This window comes from Otolemur garnettii, unplaced genomic scaffold (assembly GCF_000181295.1).
Source record: "Otolemur garnettii isolate 467f Iridium unplaced genomic scaffold, OtoGar3 scaffold00022, whole genome shotgun sequence".
Classification (NCBI taxonomy): Eukaryota; Metazoa; Chordata; class Mammalia; order Primates; family Galagidae; genus Otolemur; species Otolemur garnettii.
Window position 1 is genome coordinate 17,628,120 of NW_003852417.1, and position 21,743 is coordinate 17,649,862.

General features: G+C 53.1%; 1 protein-coding gene across 1 annotated transcript in view; it reads left to right on the plus strand.

Moving 5' to 3' along the window:
• The first annotated feature begins 6 nt into the window (after nucleotides 1-6).
• KCNK3 (potassium two pore domain channel subfamily K member 3) overlaps nucleotides 7-21,743 on the plus strand; it is a 36,637-nt gene continuing 14,900 nt past the window's right edge. Inside the window, exon 1 of the mRNA XM_003787455.2 lies at nucleotides 7-116. The gene's annotated coding sequence lies outside the window, so the exon portion shown is untranslated. The remainder of the gene's footprint in view (nucleotides 117-21,743) is intronic.

The window sequence follows — 21,743 nt, forward strand, 5'->3', positions numbered from 1 at the left end:
GGGCGGCTACGAGGAGCTCGAGCGCGTCGTGCTGCGCCTCAAGCCGCACAAGGCCGGCGTGCAGTGGCGCTTCGCCGGCTCCTTCTACTTCGCCATCACCGTCATCACCACCATCGGTAACTACTCGCCGGGAGGGGGGTTGGGCGCCGGTTCCCAGGGTTGTCCGGAGCTGGCTGGGGCTGGGGGGATCTCCCAGAGAGGGGCTGGGCGTCTAGCCCCGCGCCCCCACAAACCCAAGCTCAGCCTGGCGTATCTGCTCCGCGGGGACGGAACTCGGGGAGGCGTCGGTTCCTGGCTCTGGACCTGACGCTCGGCCGGCTGGGCCAGCCCTAACTTGGCCGTGCCAGGCTGCGGAGGCCCCCAGGGAACTCTGAAGTGTGTGAGAGGGGCAGGAACGACCGGCTGGCGGAGGCTCAGGGAGGAGGGGTGTGGCCGGGCCAGGCCCTGGAGCCCGGTGCTGAGTGTGAGCCGCGGGAGAGCGCAGCTCCTTGGTGTCCCTGCGGATGGACTTCCACACCCCCGCGTGTCTACACCTGCTAGGCTCCTGGGAGGCGTGTGGATGCCGGTAGGCGGCACTTAGCGGCACTCTGGGCCACTCTGGATGCCTAAAACACTCTATAACTGCGTGTATGAGTGCTGCTTGGGATGTGTGTATGTGTGTTTGTGTGTCTGTCTGTGTGTCCAGCTCCAGGAGATTGGTCACCACCAGCCAATGCCTGTAATTTTCTTAGGGAAGCAGAGCTGGTGCTGGAAGCCAGATCCAGCCCCGTCAGCCTTCTCCACTGTCCCAGCAAAATAGTCACCTCGGGAATGGCGCCAGTTCCCTTTACCAAGCCAGAGCAGATCACAATATAGAAGGCCACGCTCACACCCAGACTGACAACATAGAAATAGGCCCATACACACAGGTATACAAAGGCACATACAGGCATACACGGACACACACACACATACACACAGCCCACAAATGGATGTCCAGAAACGAACCTCCAGTCAGGACCTTCAAAAGTGTCCAGATGAGAGTAAACACCTTACCTGTTCCCAGCAGCCTAGGATTCCAGCCCAGCTCTTATCACTAACCTGCTATATGACCTTGGGCAAGTCCCTTCCCCTACCTGTGTCTCAGGCTCACCCCTAGATCAGAAGGGTTGGCTGGAATAATCTTACAGGCTCCTGCCAGCCCTCACTTGCTTGGATTCTAACACCTGAAAACCCACCTTCTCCCCAAACCCCTTTGGAATGCCTCTAGGAGCAGTTTCCTCCATCTTTTCCATTCCTTCTCCTCTCCCTGACACCCTCCTTGCCTTGCCTGAGCTCCCAGGGACTCCTTGCCACTGAGCATATCCTGTGACAAGATGGCAGTGTTTTCCTGGGAGTCAACAGGAGTCAAGGGGGGTACATGTAAAAGGCAGGACTGGACGCTATCCCTGGAGTCCATCCATTGCAGGACACAGTTCCAAGAATCTGCTTCTCTCTGGGGACCACAGGGAGCTATACTATGTCATTTCTGGATTCCTCTCTTAGAAGAGGGAGAAAAGGTCCCTGGGAGTAGATGTGGCCCAGCTAGGGACACCTCTGGGTCCTGCTGACCCAATGAGTTTAGGGTAGGATGGTCAGCCCCAGGACTGCCCAAAGAGGAGCCTGCTTACCTAAAAAGGACCAGACCAGGTTTGGTCTGAGGGATCTCCTCCCCTCTCACACCTTCCTGCCACCTGCCAGGGTTTCAGTAGCTATTCACCTGTCTGGAGAATCAGACTGAACATCCTTAGACTGTCCCTCTGCTTCCCACACATCGAGCTCTTGCTTAAGTGCTCTCTTTCCTTCTCAGTCCCATGGTCTCCAGGTCCATAGAAACCTCCCAATTGACCTCCTTGCCTCCAACCTTATTCCCCCAACAAGGCACACTCCCTTGGACAGTGCTGCCAGAAAGACCTTCCCAAAGCACAGCCCTCACCCTACCAATTTCCTTCTCAGAAGCCCCCAGTGACTCCCCCTGGCCCACAGAATCTGGTCCATGCGTCCCATCCCAAACTTGAAGAACATTCATGCCTGGCTACAGCATCTACGTCTGACTTCATTTCTCATTTCTTACTTAGATAATTGCTTTTGACAGCAGTCAAACTATCCCCTGAGAGCACCTTAGGTGTCCCTGTCTGGCATGCCTTTTTCTCCATCTTATATTTACCTTGTCCAAGCTAGCCTTCTAAGGCCAACTCAAATACCACCTCCTCCTCAAAACTTCCCAGGCCACTGCTCTGGGCAACTACATTTCTTGCCCTCAAGATGACCTGGCTAACATGGTGTAGGTTCTTTTGAATGGCTATTTACTTTGGGGGGAAGTGTTTTATCTCTTTAACCATGCTGTCCTTAACCTCCATGTGGGCAAGGCTCTGTGGTTGCCAGCACAGTACCCAGAGGCTGTGAGCACATGGAGGATGCTATTGATGGATTTAAGGTGTGCAGAAATGAACCGGCATTGTCCTTGCCTCCATCCCTGCTGTTTCCCAAAGTGCTTGAAGTTCTCACCAAGAGAGAGGCTAAAAGCTGGAGAGGCAGAGAGAATGCGGTTCTTGTGATTATTTATTTATAAAGTGCTGGGCAAGAGGAAAAACAGCATCAGACCACCACCCCAGTTCTGTGGGAGCTCAGACTGGCACTGCTCAGTCCCTTACCACTCAGCCATCCCTGCCTTTTTTGTCACCTTCTACTCAAGCTATGCCACCTAGCTGGAAGCTATCCACAGGGGCTCTGCTCTAAGAAAAACCTGTCTTAGAGCAACCAACCTATGATCAGTTGGTTGGAAGGGGCCCTGTGTTTGACAGATGTTAGGCTGATCCTGACTCAAACCCCAAGTTCAGGAGCCTCTGGCCACCTGATCGTTTGGGGAACATGAATGGGTCTCCTGAGACACCAACAGTCTCAGTGGGATGGAATAATGACAGAATCTCCCATTCATTTGGTATTTCAGTGATCACAATGCACTTTCATCTCATGTCTTGATTCTCAGTCTTCACAAGTGTGTGAAGTTGCCAGGGCAGGACTGTTAGCTCAGATGTATGGATGAAGGTGTGAAGGCTCAGGGACGGGAAGAGACTCCCTCAGAGTCACCCAGCTGGTGAGCAGCAGAGTCAGAGCGGGAAGCTGGATCTTCTGACTCCCAGCCCAAGGCTCCTTCCCTGCCTGTCTCTTGGCTGCTTCCTTTGCCTCCATATGCTGTGAAGCTCAGACCCTGCCAGGCCTGGCATAGCTAAGACATGCTCAGTGATGCCAGCTTCCAGGGCACTCATGGGCAGCCCTGATTGGTTGAAGGTGGGCAGGGTCTGACTTAGTCATTCACTTGGTTAGTCACAGTCTCCATGGACTGCAAGGATTCCTCCAGCTGCCTCCTCCCTGCTCTCCCAGCCAGGGAACTCTTCCTTTGTTGTGCCCTAAGTTCGCCAAACACAGACAGAAGGAAACTCTTTTCTTGGGAAACCTTAACCTTGTTAGCTGTTGAGTCATTGAACCTCTCTGGGGGCCCAGTCCCATCTAGTCATAGAGAGGCTATTAGAGCAGGAGAGGGCCTGGAGATCACCTGGTACCACCCTCTCTTACAAATCAGGAACCAGAAAGATGATGGAAATCACACAGGGGGTAGCAAAAACCTGCTTCCCAGGCCCCCACTCCACCATGTCCAGCATGCTTATTTATGATTTTTTCTAAGAACAGCAGCAATGGCAACAATAATAAATAATGGCAACTGCCATTTATTATCTACTCTTTGGCAGACTCTATATTGGACACTTCATTTGTATCCCCTCATTTAATTCTCTCACTGCCCCCTCAAGATGAGCATTATTAACCCTTTCAGATGAGGACCCAAAGGCTCTTGGTGTAAATGACCCATGGCCTCAGGGCTTGAAAGTGTGGTACCTGCCTGGATCTGATAGGACCTCTCTGGCTTCCATCCCCTGGCTTTATTATCAATTCTTTCTCTATTTCAAGAACCCAACCCTAATCCTAGTATCTCAGAGGCCCCAAGGAGCCAAGGCTGGGGAAAACGTAAAGCCCTCTTCAGAAGCAGAGAGCTAACCTGCTGTTCCCTGTACCCTGGCCCCTGACCAAACCAGACCGTGTGTCTGTGCTGTGCCCAGTACCAGGCCCTACCTGAGCCTGCCACGGGCTCCCAGGTGTTCATTCTCCCACTGCAGGTGCTAGGAATCCTTGCAGCTCTAAGGCAACAAGAGAGCAGGTGATCACCCAGCTCAGAGCTGGGGCAGGAAACCTGTCTTGCTCTTCCCTCAGCTTCTGGCCTGTCCTCAGCTGAGCATGTCCTCCCATCACCCCCTGCGAGGCCTGTACCTTTTATATCTTTCCAAGGAAGAAAGTACAAAGTGGCCTGCCACCCCCAAAATCCCAGAGTCCTAAAATAAAAGAGGGAGAGGAGACATTAGCAATCATCCAAATGCCCAGACAGGAGAGTGGCTTACCCATGGTCACACAGTGAGTTGAGAGTAAACCCTGATTAGAGCCCAAGCCTTTGGGTGGCCAGGCCAGAGCTCTCTACCTCATGCAACCTGCCCCCCTCACACCCCAGCAGCTCTATCAGCACTGAGGCATCTGGCAGCTCATCACTTCATTGTTCCAAGTCTTTTTGACTTATCAGAGAAAGGAGGGAGAGCCCGCCATGGAATACCCCATACCCCCACAGTCAGTGTTCCCCTCCCGCTGCCCACAGGCCAGCTCCTCTGCTTCAGCCCCACAAGCCTTTTCTTCAGGGCAGTGGAGGGACACAGGCACTGACTTGGAGGCCACAGTGCTGGGGTTCATCTTAATCTACCACTACCCCCTACCCTGCCACCAGCTATATGACCTTGGACAAGTTATCTAATCTCTCTGAGCTTGTTTTGTCATTTATAAAATGCAGATAATAATATCTGCCTCCCAGGATTAAATGGGATCTTGTAAAGAATGTGCCTGGTAGAGAGTAGGTACTTAATAATCTACAATTATCACTGTTATTAATATTATTGTTTGTGTATTATTACTTCCCCCACAGAGGGAACCACTCTGTCCACCACAGTTTACTATGACCTCAGCTACCTCTGCTCCTTCCTGGCAAGTAGGGACAGTGGGTGTGCAGACCAGGAGGCTGCCATAGCCTTTCCTCTTATCATCCCAATCCCACTCCTCCACCCTAGCTCATCCCCCAGGCCTGGAGTCTGCCTAGGTCTGTCATCCAGGTTCAGGGCCAGTACCACGACCACCACCACTACCCACCCCTAAGCAGGTGGAGCCCGAATAAAACTAGTCAGGGAAAGAGGTGCGCAGTGGTAGGAGAGATTAACCAAGATTGGAGCAAGAAAGTGAAAGTTCTAGTTCCACTTAGCTCAGGGGTTGTGCCATCTGTGACCCTCAGTTTCCTCATCTATAAATTGAGTGTATTTGATCAGAGGTCCTTCTGACACTGCCATGCCTCTGGTCTGTGTATCCAGTTCCCACACATCATAGTTAGTGGCTGGAGGCCCAGAGGGAGTGGGGGTGAGAATAGGACAGAAATAAAAGACACACGCCTGGCCACAGTAGGGACAGGACAAACACAATAAGTATTTTCAAAGAAAACATAAACAAGCACAGATGAATATAGTGCAAATCACCACTATAAACAGCTTTCAGCTGGCAGCACAAACGGTAAATTTGCGAGTTGATTTTGTAATAAAAAAAAATGTAAAAATGATTTCCCTGCAGTCAACCAACAGCAAGAAGAGAGACCAAGTTCCAGTTGAAACCCTGTCAGTCTAGGCAAAGCTCAACAGGGACCCAAGATAGGCACCCCCACCACCCCTTCCAGCCCCTTCTTGGATGCAGGGACCTGACCTGTGTCTGTTATAGGCCAGGTGCTGTCCACAGCACTTCCTGCCACTGCCATTCCCACTACCCAGAGAGCAGGTGGTACCATCCTGTATAGTCAAGGAAAGAGAAGCTCAGAGAGGTTCAGAAATCTGCTCAGGACCCTATAAAGTGACAGACCAGAACTTAACACCCAGGTCTGTAGGGAACATCTTTTGACGGAGCTGTGCAACCCCCAGCTCCAAGTATGGAGCTTCCATAGTTCCTTCTATGTGCATGCAACAGGTGATGGAGGGCAGGTACCAGGTCTACGCCAGGCACTGTGGAAAGAGCTTCAGGCTAAGTCAGAATTTTAGCTCTAATCCTCCCAGTTCACAGCCTAGAAACTAAAATCCAGATTGGAGAAGGGGGTTGCTAAAGGTCACACTTACAGTTAGCATCAAAGCTGGGCATACAGCCCTGTCCCCTGACCTCTTCCACTATCCTCTGGTCCTTAGAGAGCCACATGACAAATGGCTTCTGTGGCAGTACAGAGGGCAGTCAACTGTCCAGCCACTGTCTCCCACTCTGTCCATATTCCCTCCTTGTCCAAAAACTGCCCATGATAAGGTAGCTCCCAGAGACTGTCACCTGGAGCCACCAGACCCAAACTACTGCCACAAATCACACCTCCACGTTCCATCTGCTAGGGCCAGCCTCAGCTGCAACCTAGAGCAAGAAGCACCAGTTCTCCTAGTCCAATGGCTTCTCTGTGGCTGGACCTGACCTCCCACCCCACCTTTCACAGAGGCCGGTTCCTTACTACCCCTGCTTCCCCTTCCTGCTTCCCCCAGTGACATGGCAAAGACTGCTAGTGAGAAGGAGCCTGGCCTTGGTGCTGGACACTGGATTCTCTCTCTCCTGGGAGGCTTAGACAGACTGTTTGCTCCAACACCTTTCCTCTCTCTCTCTGCTGGCCCTGTGATCATGGGAGGAGCAGATACTTCCCTGGGCACCATAGTTCCCCCATCTGCACAAAGGAGGTGCTCTGCAGAGGAATCTGAGGACACCTGCTCAGCAATGAGGAATTCTCAAACTGTAATGTGCAGGCAGTTGTGGTTGATCTTATTTAAATGCAGATCCTGGATCAGTTGGTCCGGGGCAGATTTTCTATTTCTGTGACCCACAGGGTATGTGGATGCTGCAGACCCATGGTCCGCATCTTTAACAGCAGGGACCTGACTTCTGGGACGAGCTATGAAGCGTGGGCTACGGTTTCAAGAAAAAGAACGCTTAAAACTGGAAAAATCCTTAGGAATCTCTTGGTAGAACATCAGAGCTGAGGGCCTCAGAGCTGTGGACCCTTTCCTGAGGCTGGAGTGATGCTTTCTATGTCTTGCCCCATAGGAGCCAGGGAGGGAGAAGCCTGACAAGCCAAGTGCTGTAGCCAGTACCATGGGGTGGGGAAAGGGAAATGGAGAGAGGTGGAAAGGGAGGAGAAAAGTGAAGAAGCGTCTTCCTCATGGGAAGACGACAAGGAGTCTAGTGGTCCTCTGCTGTCCTTGCCTCCCAATCTGCCAGGAAAGCTCCTTTGATCAGTGGAAAACTGGTGTCCTAGACATTGAACACCAAAGTGGGAAACTGGCTGCTTACTTATAGTACCTGCTTCTGTCCACGCCGCTTGCTATAGCAAACTGTCATAGGCTGGTGGCTTCAACAACACTCATGTATTCCTCACAGATCTAGAAGCAGAGAAATCCAAGATCCGGGTGCTGGCAGATCTGCTGTCTGGAGAGAGTCTGCTTCCCACTTTGCAGATAGCCATCTTCTTACTGTGTCCTCACATGGCAGAGAGAGAGAGAGCTCATGCGAGAGAGAGCGCACACACAAGCACACTAATCCCTTTCTTCATAAGAGCTCCACCCATCTGGCCTAGTTACCTCCCAAAAGCCCGTACCTCCAAATACCCTCACTTTGGGGGTTAGGCTTCAAGATGTGAATTTGGGAAGGGCAAGAGACACAGAAAGCAGTCCACAGCACTGCCCGAAGTCCCCAGGGTAGTATGGCCTTCAGCCCCCATTAGAAGAAGCTCAGCTTCATTCCTTCCCAGCCAAGGGCCCCTGGGTCCCCAAGGTAGTATGGCCTTCAGCCCCCATTAGAAGAAGCTCAGCTTCATTCATTCCCAGCCAAGGGCCCCTGGCTTCCCAGGTGCTGAGATGCAGACAGCAAAGGCCCTGCCCCTGTGGCTACCGATGCACTTACTCTATCGCAGTCTACAGTGTGAAACGCAGGTGGCAGCACGAGGCCTGTTTTCTTCTGGACCCATCAGGCTGTGTGCGTTGGCTAACTGTAAGAGGGACGTCAGCAACCTGGAGGACAGTCAGAGGAGGGGAGCTGCACATCAAATGAGGGATGTGGAGAGCACAAGTTCCACCTTCAAGTACCTGCTTAGATACTGAGAGTCAAATGGACTAACCTTTTACTGAGCAGAACCAACAGGTTAAAATTAGCACCAGTAGGTAGAGTCCATAGAAGGATGTAGTTCAGTCTGATACAAGGCAAAACTTGTTAAAATTGAAGCTCATGGCTCAGTGCCTGTGGCTCAAGTGGCTAAGGTGCCAGCCACATACACCTAAGGTGGCGGGTTTGAATCCAGCCCGGGCCTGCCAAACAACAATGACGGCTGCAACAACAACAACAACAAAAAAATAGCCAGGCATTGTGGCGGGCACCTGTGGTCCCAGCTACTTGGGAGGCTAAGGCAAGAGACTCGCTTGAGCCCAGGAGTTGGAGGTTGCTGTGAGCTGTGACGCCACAGCACTCTACCCAGGGGGACAGCTTGAGACTCTGTCTCAAAAAAAAAAAAATTGAAGCTCACCAGGCAGCACCTGTGGCTCAGTGAGTAGGGCGCCAGCCCCATATACTGAGGGTGGCAGGTTCAAACCTGGCCCCAGCCAAACTGCAACAAAAAATAGCTGAGTGTTGCGGCGGGTGCCTGTAGTCCCAGCTACTCAGGAGGCTGAGGCAAGAGAATTGCCTAAGCCCAAGAGCTGAAGGTTGCTTTGAGCTGTGATGCCTTTGCACTCTACCAAGGGTGAGAGAGTAAGACTCTGTCTCTAAAAAAAAAAGAAAAAATTGAAGCTCACCAAAGATGGACTGTACTGCCTGCAAAGCAGGGGTGAGCTTTCCATCACAGGGAGCATACAAACAGACACATGCTGCAGAGATCCCCTCTATCAGTCAAGGTCAACCAGAGAACCAGTAGGAGATAAATATTCAGAGATGTGTTGCAAGGAATTGGCTTTCAGGAGGGTAGGAGCTGGCTAGGCAGGTTCAAAATCCATAGGGCAGGCTGGAACTTCCTCCAGCATGTGCCAAAGCTGCTGCCACAGGCAGAAATACTTACTCCAGAGAAGCTGCAGCTCAGCTCAACTGATTGCTTCAGGCCCACCCAGATTATCTAGGATAATCTCCCATACTTAAAAACAACTGATTATGGACTTTAATCCCTAGATCAGTGTTTGATTGAATAACTAGGGGCTTTAGCCTAGCCAAGCTGAAACGTCAAAAAGACCATGATACTGCCCGTATACCAGACCAAGATTTGTAATACATGGCTTTTAAGATTCTTCCCAAACCCAAGATGGTTTGATTTCTCCATCTTTAAGGGGGCAACCTGAGGAGATAGAGCACCCAGAGTGGCACTCAGGAGTGTCCTGGGGACGGACCCTTGAACCCTCTGGGTCACCTTCCAAATTAAGCTACCATTAGCCTTCATTTCAGTTCAGTTCAGATCTCCTGGGATCTCCCATGTGCCAGGCACAGTACCAGGCACCAAGAGAACATTAAAACTAAGACCTAGAGCTTTCCCCCAGGAGGCTTGGGTCTAGTGGAATCCTAAAACACATAAGTTGAGTGGTAACATGCTAAATCCAAGTAGATTGCCTCCAAAAAGGGCTCTGACAAGGGGACCTGAGGCACAGATCATGCTCAAGGCAAGCTCTAACGATGGGTGATAACTGCAGGAGGTGTGGATTGGCAGCAAGAGCTTTCCTTGGTGAGGGGACAGCATGAGACAGACCAAGTAGGCACTCTTGGGAAGACCCTGAGAGTGTCTGGGCTCTGGGGCAGTGGACATGAGTTGACCAACACTAGAAGAGATGTGACAGGCCTAACTTATGTTCTTCAGCCTAGATCCTGAACTGTGGGTGCCCCTATGAACCAGTTGAAACCATGGGTGCCCTCTCACCCCGGTTGAACCAGAGGGTGATGGCAACCTGAATCCTGATGCCTCACTTAGCTCTTAACCCAGCCACCCAGCAGCCCCTGCCAGTCCCAGGGGAGATTTTTACTCTCTCGGCCTCCACATTTGCTTTGCTGGGCCAAAGGTCCACTCTGGAGCTCAGACCAACACAGTCTTACCATTGGTACCCAGGAGTCTCTGGGGCAGCACTGAGCAGAAGGAGGGATGCGGTCACCCAGCACCATACATAGATAGCTTCTGCATGGACGACCCCAGGCCCTGCTTTCACACCTCCTTCCTCTCCCACTCACCATTCCCAGGTTCACATTTCTGGACCGCAAACCTCCCCTCCTTGATTTCTGCTGATGACTTCACGGCTTGGCGTGAACTCGGTGTCCCTCATTAGGAATGTGTAGGGCCTCTCCTAACCACAGCTCCAACTTAGAAACAGCCATCTCAGAAATATCCTGAGAGTCACATTCCAGTCTGCCAGCCCTAGGACTGTCTGGGGGGCTTTCTCCAGATACTCCAACTGGCAGGCCCCAGTGGGACAGGCTGGAGAGGTCAGCACTGGGCGATCGGACAAGGGGCAGCTCTCTCCTCCAGGATGGGGTCTCGTCCTCCCACCTCAGAGCTTCCCCAGGACTTTGGGGGCAAGCAAGGCACAGGCAGTTCCAGGCAGGAGCAAGCCTCCCACCAGAGCAGCAGGTGACTCTGCCCTGGGATGTCCCACATGGATCTCCAAACTGATATAGAGCAACTACTCCAACTCTGGGCTGGCTCTTTACACGTGTTGCCTCACTCAGACCTCACAGTCTCCCTAGGAGGGGAGGACCTTGAGGCTTGGGGGTCAGGGAATGCTCCCAAAGTGACCCTGCTGGCAAGTGGCAGAACTGGGCTGTGTTAAGCATACACAGCACTCAGTCATATAATAGCTCCTCCGAGCCTCTCATCAACTCGAGGTATTAGGTATAATTATTCCTACTTTGCTAAGGAATAAACTAGACTTGAGAGATAAGGTCACTTCCTACGATCTAAAGCCAATAAACATGGGAGCTGGAGTCAGATCTAGACTTTACAACCTTAAAACCGAGCTCTTCCCCCCCAGAACACAAGTGGCCTCACCCCCTGGACAGTGACGGAAAGTGGGTCATTCCCACAGTGTGGATGTCAAGGCCATTGCAGAGATGCATGTCAGCCTACGGAGGGCAAAGTTGGCAGTGTTGGGGTGGTTGTCACAGAGCAGCCTTAGCTTCATGCATTTGTCAACACCATCCCATAGAACAGAATGGGAATCTGAGACTAGATTGGGGGCAGAGGGACCATTCTTAAGCATGGCCAGTGGGTAGAGAGGTGGCCTTGTTGGGGTGATATTGGCTAGAGGAGGAGGGGGCACATAAGAAGGCCCTTGTGGGCTGGTGTGTAGGAAGGTGTCACAGCAGCACCAGTTGCTTGGAGCCAGAGTAATGGCTGCAAGCAGAGTAATGGCTGCTCTCAGGAGTCAGTTCATTAGGGATGGGGAAAGCCCATGAGGGTCCAAGTTTGAGGGATTTTTTTGTTTTTTATTTTTATTTGTTTTGTTTGTTTTGTTTTGTTTTGAGACAGAGTCTCACTTTGTCACCCTTGGTAGAGTGCTATAGCATCATAGCTCACAGCAACCTTTAACTCTTGGGCTCAAGTGATTCTCTTGCCTCTCGAATAGCTGGGACTACAGATGCCCACCCAATGCCTGGATATTTTTAGAGGCAGGGGTCTCACTCTGGCTCAGGCTGGTCTCAAACCTGTGAACTCAGGTAATCCACCCACCTTGGCCTCCCAGAGTGGTGGAATTACAGATGTAGCCACCTCCCAAGCTGGAGGCTTCAAGTTTTAAAGCCTCCATAGGTGAACAGGCTATGCAGCCAGGACTCGGAGTGATAGGGTGATGAGAGCTTATTAGGACCAATATTCTTGGGAGGCTGGACCATCCCCAGCTGCTAGCATTTTCTTTCTGGGTTTACTTGGCATCTCAGAAGATTCAAAGGTGGCTGAGAATAATCTTTGCTGATTTACCAGCCAAAGCTCCTGGGGTAAGCCAGGTGGCAGAGACATCAGGAGTCAGTGGGCAGCCCCAGGAGAAGGTCATGGTCCCACTCCCCCACTGAAGAGAAGGGGACTGACAGGCCTCAATGAGGGTCCTGGGGACAGGCTGTGTCTCCCCGTCATGGTTTTCACTCTCAGCCTGCTCTCAAACAACTCCAGGGAAAGGGGTCCACCCGGGGGGGCTCCCTTAGCCAGGAACAAACTAGGGGATTTGGGCCGGGCTGAGCCAGTATGGTCCCCTTCTCAGCATGACTGTGAGTCATGGGTTTTCAATCATAAGGGTCAGACAGAGACTCTGGAGCCAAGGCCCCTCTTATCCTTGGACACCTACAGGTAGCACCAGAGAAAGAAAACCTGGAGCCAGACGCAGCAGCAGCCCTCCTTCCCTTGTGACCAGCTTAGTGCCCCAGAGTCCTGAGCAGCCTCTTCCTGGGTACCAAAGAGGCCCTGCTGTCCCCTGCCCACTCCCACTGGGGACAGCTTCCTGTCCTTTCTTGGGGCTGTGACTGCTGACTTAGTGCAACTAAACTAAGGGATAGGGTCCCCTCCAAGGCACTCCACTGTGTCTCAGCTCCTACCTGGCTGTGAAACCTAGGCCAAGTCACACAGACCCCAGCCTTGTCTTTGAGGTGTTGGGCTGGTAGTGTCTAGGACCACTTCCAGTTAGAACAGGCTGTATTGCACCTACGGTGGCCTCACCTCCTCGCCCCTCCTGAGAAGCCACTACCCGAGATTATGCTCTTGTCCTCACCTCACCCCATGCTGTCCAAGCCCTGGAAGGACTTCCTCTGTGACCAGTCCCAAGAATAGAGCTTTTTCCAGGACCTCCAAGTCACCCCTTTTGGGAGAGAGAGCATTTTTGAGTGTGGCCGAGATCCCCCTTATCAGCAGCACAAGTCCACTGCCCCAGCCCCTGGGATAGCTGGAATGCAGGAGCCTCCTCCCACTGAAAAGGGTCGTGCTCATACTGGCAGCTCCCACAGGAGCCCCTGGGACAGTGGGAGAGAGGGAGGGAGTGTTGGTCTGGAGGGCAGGCTGACCCCAGCCAGTGCCTTCCTCACTTCCGCAGGAGTGAGGCTGCAGACAGAGCCTTGTAGGACCCAAGCTGGTTCAGAATAAGTCCTACCATCTAGGGCCTGGGTTTGTCTGAGGCATCCAGGGTCCTGGGAGCTAATGTCCTGCTCATGGACCAGCCTTCAACATCCCTCCTAGACCAGTGACTGCTGGGTCTCTGCAGGGCCAGAGTTTAGCCCTGCAAGTCCTCATGTTGGTTCGATATCTCCACATGTTTGTGGGGCACTGCCCAGTGACCTATTGCAGAGCCTACGTGGGCATCTCACTTAGCCATGGCCATGACGGGATGAGTTCAGGATGCTGCACTGGCCTGCGCCTGGAGAATAGGGGCTCTGGCGGGCACTGGGTAGTGGTTTGTCAATCCCCAGGGTCCTCGGGTGCTTTAAGAACCACAGATGCAGTTCATCCTTTCTCTCTTCCAGATGAGGGGATTGACCAGCATGGGGTATAGAGGGAGAAGGGGAGTGGCCTGCCCTTGCCAGAAAGAAGGTTAATGACAAAGCAGTCCCCAAGCCCAGACCCCTGACTTTCCACGCCCCTCAGGCACACGCAGTTATCCCTCCATGTACCTGATGCTTCTGAGCACCTCCCCTGTGTGTCAGGCACCATTCTAGGCCCCAGGGACTCCATTTCAGAGGAAGTAGAGAGTCAATAAACTAAATTACATTGTAACAAACAAACAACATAATCTCAATGGTAATAAGTGCCAGGAAGATAAGAAAGCAAAGGGAAGTGGGAAAGAGGGAACGCAGCTTTCCCAGGAGGGGCCTGTGAAAGGCAGGGAGGAGGAAAGACCCCTCCTGGTAAGGGAACAGCAAATGCAAAGATCCCAGGTGGGCCAGAGTTGGGGGCTGAGGACCAGGAGCATTGTGGCTGCTGTGTGCTGAGTGAAGGGCTGGAAGGGCTGGACCCTGCGGGCCATAGAGACCATGGTCAAGAGTTTGGATTTTATTCTAAGTACGATGAACATCCCTGGGAGGTTCTAAATAGGGTTTCAATGTGACATGACTTCCATTTTTACAAGATCACCGTGGCTGCTCCATGGGGGTCAGATCGGGGTAGTGCAAGGGGGACAGCAGGGAGATTCACCAGGCTTGGGAGGGAAGAATGGGAGAATGGTGGTGGCTGGACCAGGGTGGCCTCAGTGGAGGCAGAGCATGTGGGTGGGCTGAGCTATGTTTTAGAGGCAGAGGGGTCAGAACCTACTGGGGGGGGGGATGCATTGTTGGGGGAGAGGAGGGAGGGAGAGGGCGCAGGGAGTAGGGAGAAGAAAATAACCCAGGATGGTCCTTGGTCTTTGACCTGAGCAACAAGGTGGAGGATGAGTGTTTATAGATGGAAAAAAAAAATCCTGGAGAGCAACAGGTTTGGTAGAGATTCGAGACTTCTGTTCTAGATGTCCAGGTTAATGTTGAGATGTTCATTACACATCCGCAAAGGCAGTTAAACAGACAAGTCTGCAGCTGGGGGGAAGTCAAAGCTGAGATAAAACTCAGGAGCTATCAGATAGAAGCAGTAATGAAAACCACGCGCCAGATGAGATCAGCCGGAGAGAGGGTAGCGTTGGCGGGAAGAGCAGAGCGCCCAGCCCTTCTTCCCACGCTGGAAGCTGAAGCAGGGAAGGGGCTGCCCAGGGATGGGAAGGAGACCCAGGCCCTGTGGCATCCAGAGGCCAAGAGGAACAGTCAACTGTGCCAGCTGCTGCTGTGAGATCAAATCAGAGAACAACCAGTGGAGTCAGCAACATGGAGATCACTGGAGACATTGACCCTGAGAGCAGTGCAGTATTCGGCAGCTTGCTTCAGGAGCAAGGGACTGTGGGGGTGTGCTGGTCAGCCTGAGACGTGCAGAGGGGCCAGAGGAGGGGCAGGCGAGAGCTGCAACAATATCCCAGCTCATCCTGTCTTCAGGCCTTTCTGTAAATGCCCACAGCCTCCTCCTGCAGAGGCCATGAGGCGGTCATCATTACAGCCATTAAGCAGATGAGGCCCTGGGCCCAGCCAGGTGAGGCCTAGGGTCTGGCCATGAAGCCATCTAGGTCTGTCTGACTCTTCCTCAGCCCCTAGCCCCACCAGCCCTGCCTGCCTTCCCTTGCTGCTCCTTCCCATGTCCCCTCCCACCTCATCCATCCCTGTCCTTTGATCATTTCTGTCAGCTTCCAGCAGTCTTGGCCTCTGCCTCCCTCCTCTGGGAAAGCTCTGCTTTTTCTCTTTGATCCTGCACGTCTGTCCTCAGCAGCGTCCTGGTCCTCGGCTGCATCCTCCGCTGGGCCCCACATCCCTCCCTCCCTGTCATTGCAAGATGTTCCCGCACCCGCTGCCAAAGGTGGAGGGGCTGCCAGCATTTCCAAGAGCCTGGGGAAACCTGGGCCCAGGGGAAGAGCCTGGGGTTCTGTGGGCCTGGAGGGCTTCCACCGAGCCCCGAGCACCACTGAGGGCCTAGGGACGCCCCATGGAGGCAGCCAGGGTCATGTATCCTCAGAGCTTCTCCAGAGAATAGTGTAGATGGTGGCAGGGTGGAAGTGGGGGAGACCAGGGACAGGAGTCCCAAATAGGGAGCGGTAACTGGCAAAATCAGCCACCTGGCTGCTGCCAGCACAGGCTTCAGAGAAGAGGGGAGGGGCTCAGGAACTCAAAATCCCTTTGGGAGCCAAAGTGAGTCCTGTAGGAAGAGAATCCCTGGGGGACGTGAGCTCTCTGCTAGGTCTGGCCCTGATAGGCCCAGACTGAGTGTTCCTTCCTCACCCTGATCTCTGAGCTGGTCCCTGCCTCCAGCTCTGACCCAGGATTCTGAGGCTCTGGTTGCCTCCAGCTGCTCTGAGAAGGCCTAGTACTGACTCCCAACTGAGAGAGATGAGCAGAGGGGACCCAACATCCAGACACCACAGAGGCCCAGCCGCTCCTGCAAAGCCCTGACAGGGGGCTGCGGTAGTAATTAGCTCCTCACACATCCCCAGGGTTATTTTTAAGCCTCATTCTTCCCTGGTTTATTTTTAAAGTAACACTGGCACGTGGCTGGCCGGCTGCCCTTCCCAGGTGCCTGTGCCAATTTGGGCCAGGCATGGAGCAGGGTGAGATGTGCCCCCTCCCTCAGGGCCCCCCACTGAGTGCCAGATTAACAACCCCTCACTGGATGGCTTCTGGGTCCAGCCTGGGGCAAGCAGGTAGGCTGGTAGAGGAAGACCCCTGGGAGATTCCCTTGTCTCCCTCCTGCTTCTGATGCTGCATGTGTGACCTTGACCAAGTCACCTTACCCGTCACAGCTTCACCTTGTCATTTCTCAGTGGGATGAATGACAGGGACATGTGCCTCACTCATTGTTAAATACTCTAAGCAACACACTAAAATGATGTGCAGACATCAAACACGCTGTCCCCCATTCTCCCACTAAGTTCCTTCCAAGTCAATTTTTCTCCCTGGAGGAGAGACGCCCCGTCTGGGCAAGTCTCCTCTCTCCCAATTAGCCCTTACCCACCTGATCTGAGGCCTGCCTTCTGTGTCTTCGGTCTGGCTGAAATCGGGTGAAGGATCCAGGCTTCCTTGGGTGAAGGGAGCAACTTGCACGGAGACACTGGAGACAGTATAGGAGACAGCTCTGCATTTACTTGCTGTGTGACCTTGAGCAAGTGCCTGACCTCTCTGTGGCTCAGTTACTGCATCTTTAAATGGGGCTAATGACAGCACTACTGATAGGTTATTGAAGATTAAACACAGTACATATATTAGGTCGCTTAGAGCAGTGCTGGCATGTAGTAAGGACACTATAAATGTTAGCTAGGATTGTTTTGAATTGGAAAGGAGGAGCAGTGACAGAGGCATTTAATCATTTGAGTAAAGTCAAGCACAGAGAGAGCCAGCTTGCCCAGATCCCACAATGGGGTTGGGGCGGGAGGAAAGGACAGCAGTGCAAGCAGCAGCTGGAGAGAGCTGGGTCCTGGGGACGCTGCCCAGCTTGAAGCTCTTGGCACCATAAAAAGCAAGCTCAGGACACCAATACATAAATAGGCAGCCTCTATAGGCCACAGGAGCCAGGAAGTCACTGTCCCCTTAAATCCGGCCTGCCAATCGCTTGCCAATTCTGGGCTGTGAACAGTGGTGTTCACAAAGAGTCCAGAAGGCAGAGGGATGGCAGAGGGATGGCAGAGGCCACTGAAAAGTCCAAGAAGTCAGAGGGCTGAAGACAGTGGCTGGCATGGGGTGAGTTAGCCTCAGAAGCAGGCTGGAGATAGGCAAGTGCTTCTCTGTCTCTGTGTGTAGGGCAGTGTCCTCAGGATGGGGACAGCTGTTTGCTTTCTCCCCTGAGGACAAGCTGAGTCAGAATGGCCGAAGCCTGGGTCATCTCATTCCACATAAGAAGCCTCTCCAGTAGGGTGCAGGATTGAATAAAGTGTGTTTCCATGGAGAATGGTAGAATCTTGGCCTTCCAGAAGAGTCTGGGTTCCCCTGGGCTGGAAGGAGTGGCTGGATTTGGGAGGTTCTTTAAATCTCTAAGGGCCTGAAGCTTGAGGGAATAGCAGAAGCCCAGAGGCCAGGTCCTATGAAGGGTGAGGGGCTTCCTCTCCCTTTGTTGTGGCACAGACAGTCCTGCTTCCCTGGGTCTGTCCACTCTGCAGTCCATCTGCATGGTGAACACAGTTACGCCAGAAGCCACAGTGAGGAACAGGCTTGGTGTTGGAGTGTGTGTGTGTGTGTGTGGCAGTGTGTACACACATGTGAGAGTTGGGGTGGGGCTCCCACGTCTGTAGGCTGGCCCAAGGGAGAGAAGGTCCCAGCAGCTGCCTCCAGGCTGAAGTCCCTGTTGCCTGGAGTCCCTCTCTTCCTGGGCACTATGCCAACCTACACCATCTGAGCTCCTGAGCCCTGGGGAGAGTGCTGAGCCTAAGAAAAGCCTCCTTTCACATCTCCTGGCATCTGCATTCAAATTCCCTGCCAGCCCAGAGCTGTCTGGGCCACTAGCCACAACCAGAAAGGAGAGTGGGGAGCAGGTGATGGAGATGGGGCCATACATACCCAAGGCCTCCCCACTACCTCTGACCCACCCATCAAGGGTGGCTTTATGCCTCTACTGGGTTTCCACATCAAGGCCATGAGGGCCAGTGGGCAAGTAGCCTTCCTCCACACAAGACCTAACACCTAGCCGACAATAGGGAGGGCAGATAAAGGTGACATCCTCTCAGCTGGGGGACAGGAAAGGAGCACCGAGGAAGCAGCGCTGGTGTTGTCCATGGAGGCCAGAAGAGATAAAGGAGTGAACCCCAGGCAGCAGCAGCCACATGAGAAAGATGTGAGATAGTGCAAGCAGCACTTAGAACAGAGGGGACTAGTGAAGTTAGAGAATCAGGAGAGGGCAGGCCAAGCACAGGGTGGGTCAGGGCATAGATAGACAGCCTGGATTCAGGAGAGCCCCAGACTGTATTGTGTGGACTCGGAGAACCAGGGAAGGTTTCTGACTGGCAAGCTCAGCACAGAGCTGGGCTTTGAAATACATGCACAACAGCTCCTACTTCCCAAGACCCATGGCATGCCAGTCCTCATACTAGGCACTCATATGCTGCATTTCCTTTTTTTTTTTGAGACAGAGCCTCAAGCTGTCCCCCTGGGTAGAGTACTGTGTCATCACAGCTCACAGCAACATCCAACTCCTGGGCTCAAGCGAGTCTCCTGCCTCAGCCTCCCAAGTAGCTGGGACCACAGGCGCCTGCCACAATGCCCGGCTATTTTTTGGTTGCCGCCATCATTGTTGTTTGGCGGGCCAGGGCTGGATTCGAACCCATCACCTTAGGTATATGTGGGTGGCGCCTTAGCTGCTTGAGCCACAGGCACCGAGCCATATGCTGCATTTCTATCCCCAAGGTCACCCATCATGGGTGGGGGGAGAAGCAGCAGGCCTGAAATTAAGAACTCCCAACCTTTCCAGAATTCAGTGTCCCCAGCCCTCAACTGTCAAATGGATCCCATTCATGCCTAACAGGTAACATGGGGGTGCTTCAAGGATTCCACAGGAATTCTCCTTAACACTGTACAGTGCTAAGGGTCTCCTGAAACCAGGGCCCTTCTGCTGCATTGCTCACACTGCAACACAGGGCTTGGGGACTGGGCCCGTCCATCTGAAGGGCCTGGGACTTAGCCAGGGCAGAGTGCCCCTGTGGACCAGGGCAAGTAAAGGGAACTTCTGAAAGGAAACAGCACTCCAATTAGCCAATGTCAAAGGTGAGCCGTCAGATGCCCAGGCCTCTCATTCACAGCCTCTCGGGCTGAATTTTCCTTACTCTGCTTTGCTTGGTCATTCTCTGACTTCTGTTCCCGGTAACTAACTTGCACGTGGCTTTGGCTTGCCCTGGTCTCAGGTAAGACCCAACTCTGTAATCCTGCAACTCGGCTCCCCAAAGCTGAGCCAGCCCCTCAGCCCTCATCACAGGAATCTGAATGGCTCAGCCCTGCTGACAACAGCTTGAGTCCTATGGGTCAGGGGTCCAACCCTGGCCTTATCCACTCTGGCCTAGGCCAGGGTGACATGCTACAAAGTGGCTGCCTAGGCCCACCCTTGATTAGTGCTCTTATATGATGGATAGTTCCAAATAGATAGGAAGGGGGTTAAGTACCCCAACCATGTCCCCAACACTTTGGGGTGGGGAACCCACATCTGCAGGCCTCCCTCAGGACCCTGTTTCCTAACCTCCAGTTTCCCTCCCCACATCTCCTTCTCTGTTGGCTCATGACCATACTGACATATCCCAGGACAGAAAGGACCTCTGGGCTTGTCAGCCTAGTAGGAAGCAGGGAAGGGACTGGGGGAGAGGGTTTTGGCCAGGACAGTGTGTTCCATCCTCACCCTAAGTGCAAGGCATCGAGACCACAAGACCAGGTACCTCCCTGAGGGCTGGTTCAGTGGCCCTGGGATGAGACCTGCTGGACATGCTTTCTAGGGCTCCACCCTTAGGGATCAGATGCCTACAGTGTCTGGACTTTGAAGGGTGAAAACCCAAGGCTGAATCCTAGCTTTGTCCATTTTTATCCATATGACCTTGGAACAGTAGTATGTGACCTCCCTGAGCCTTGGTTTCCTCATCAAAATGGAGCTAATAATGCCCATTTTGAGGGTCAGAGTGAGGATTAGGGACAATGAAGGCAAGGGCATTGGGCTCCTTGACACTGCTGCCATTACTGGGAAAGGCACTAACAGCAGACACAGCCCAGGCAAGTGAACGCCTCCCTTCCTCCTTCCATTCTGTTCTTCCCAGGCCCATTGCAGCCCTGACCCAGCTGCAAAGAGGGAAGGTAAGGAAGTGAGAACCACCCAGGTGGGCTTGTCCAGTGCCCACCACCTTCCTCCCTGCTGAGCCAGCTGCCCTTTTGCTGTGCTGTGCAGCAGGAGTTAGGCAGCCAGCACCCACCAGGGGAGGCCTACTGAGGGACAGAGATGGATGCTGCATGGAGAGAGAAGGGGATGCTCCCAGGGCCAGAGCAGGAGGAAGGAGAAGGCAATGCTGGGAGAGGGCCTGGGGGTGGGGAAGAGACAGTAGCTAGCATTACACCAGTGTAGGAGAGGTGCTGAGTGTTTAAAAAGGAAGAGAGGTCTTCCCATTGTACTGTAAATCTAAAACTTTTCTAAAATAAGATGTTTATTTTTAAAAATAGGAAATGGCAAACAAAACAAAAAACAAAGAAGGGGGGAAAAGAGAGAGTATGGCCTCAGACATTAATCTTGATCCGATTTGTAGTGACAACCAAGACCCAGCAGCTCTGCCCACCAGCCAAGTGTTTACACCCTGAACCATGTTCCCAGGTGTCCGTCTTCAGAGGCTGTAGAGTGCAGAAAATGCCATGCCCCCAGGTGCTCCCAGCCACAGGACCACTGGCAAGATTGCGGTGCCTTCTAACTCCCTTTCCAGGCTTCTGAGTCTCACGGTCCCCTCCCCTCACTGAATGGGCCCCTCTGGCATAGACTCGTGCTCCTGGGGCAAATCTTTACTGAGAGTTCTATCCTGCCTGCCTGCTGGCAAGTCCTGTTCCCAGAGGGCAAGACTCAGCCATACTGTCTCTGCATCCTCTCCTAGCACTTAGTCTAGTGCCTGGCACAAAGTAGTAGGTGCTTAAGAAATGTTTGCTCAATTAATTAATTAAGACAAGCTAAGAGGGAATGAAGCCACTTTTGCCTTGATGATTTTCCAGCTGATGTTCTTGAGACCAGCCAAGTGCTACAGCCTCCCTGGGGGCCCTGCTTCCCACTCAGCCTCCCCAGGCGCCATGGCCCCCTCTACCAGAGGCAGGGTATCATCTTTCCTGGGAAGGCTGTGAACCCCCCTTCCCAGTCTGTAGCCAGCCTCAGCCTGCAGATTCCTGCCTTCTGGCTCTTGCTGGTTTGAGGGATGCTCTGTAGAGACCCAGTGCACTTGGGGGAGCTGCCAGTGGGGAAGGACTAGATGGAAAGGAGCAGGAATTTCAGCTGTAGATAGCACCTGCCCACCCACCTTCACCCTTGGGGGAATGACACCACTTTCCAGAACAACCTTAAGAAGAGAGATTCAGGCCGGGCG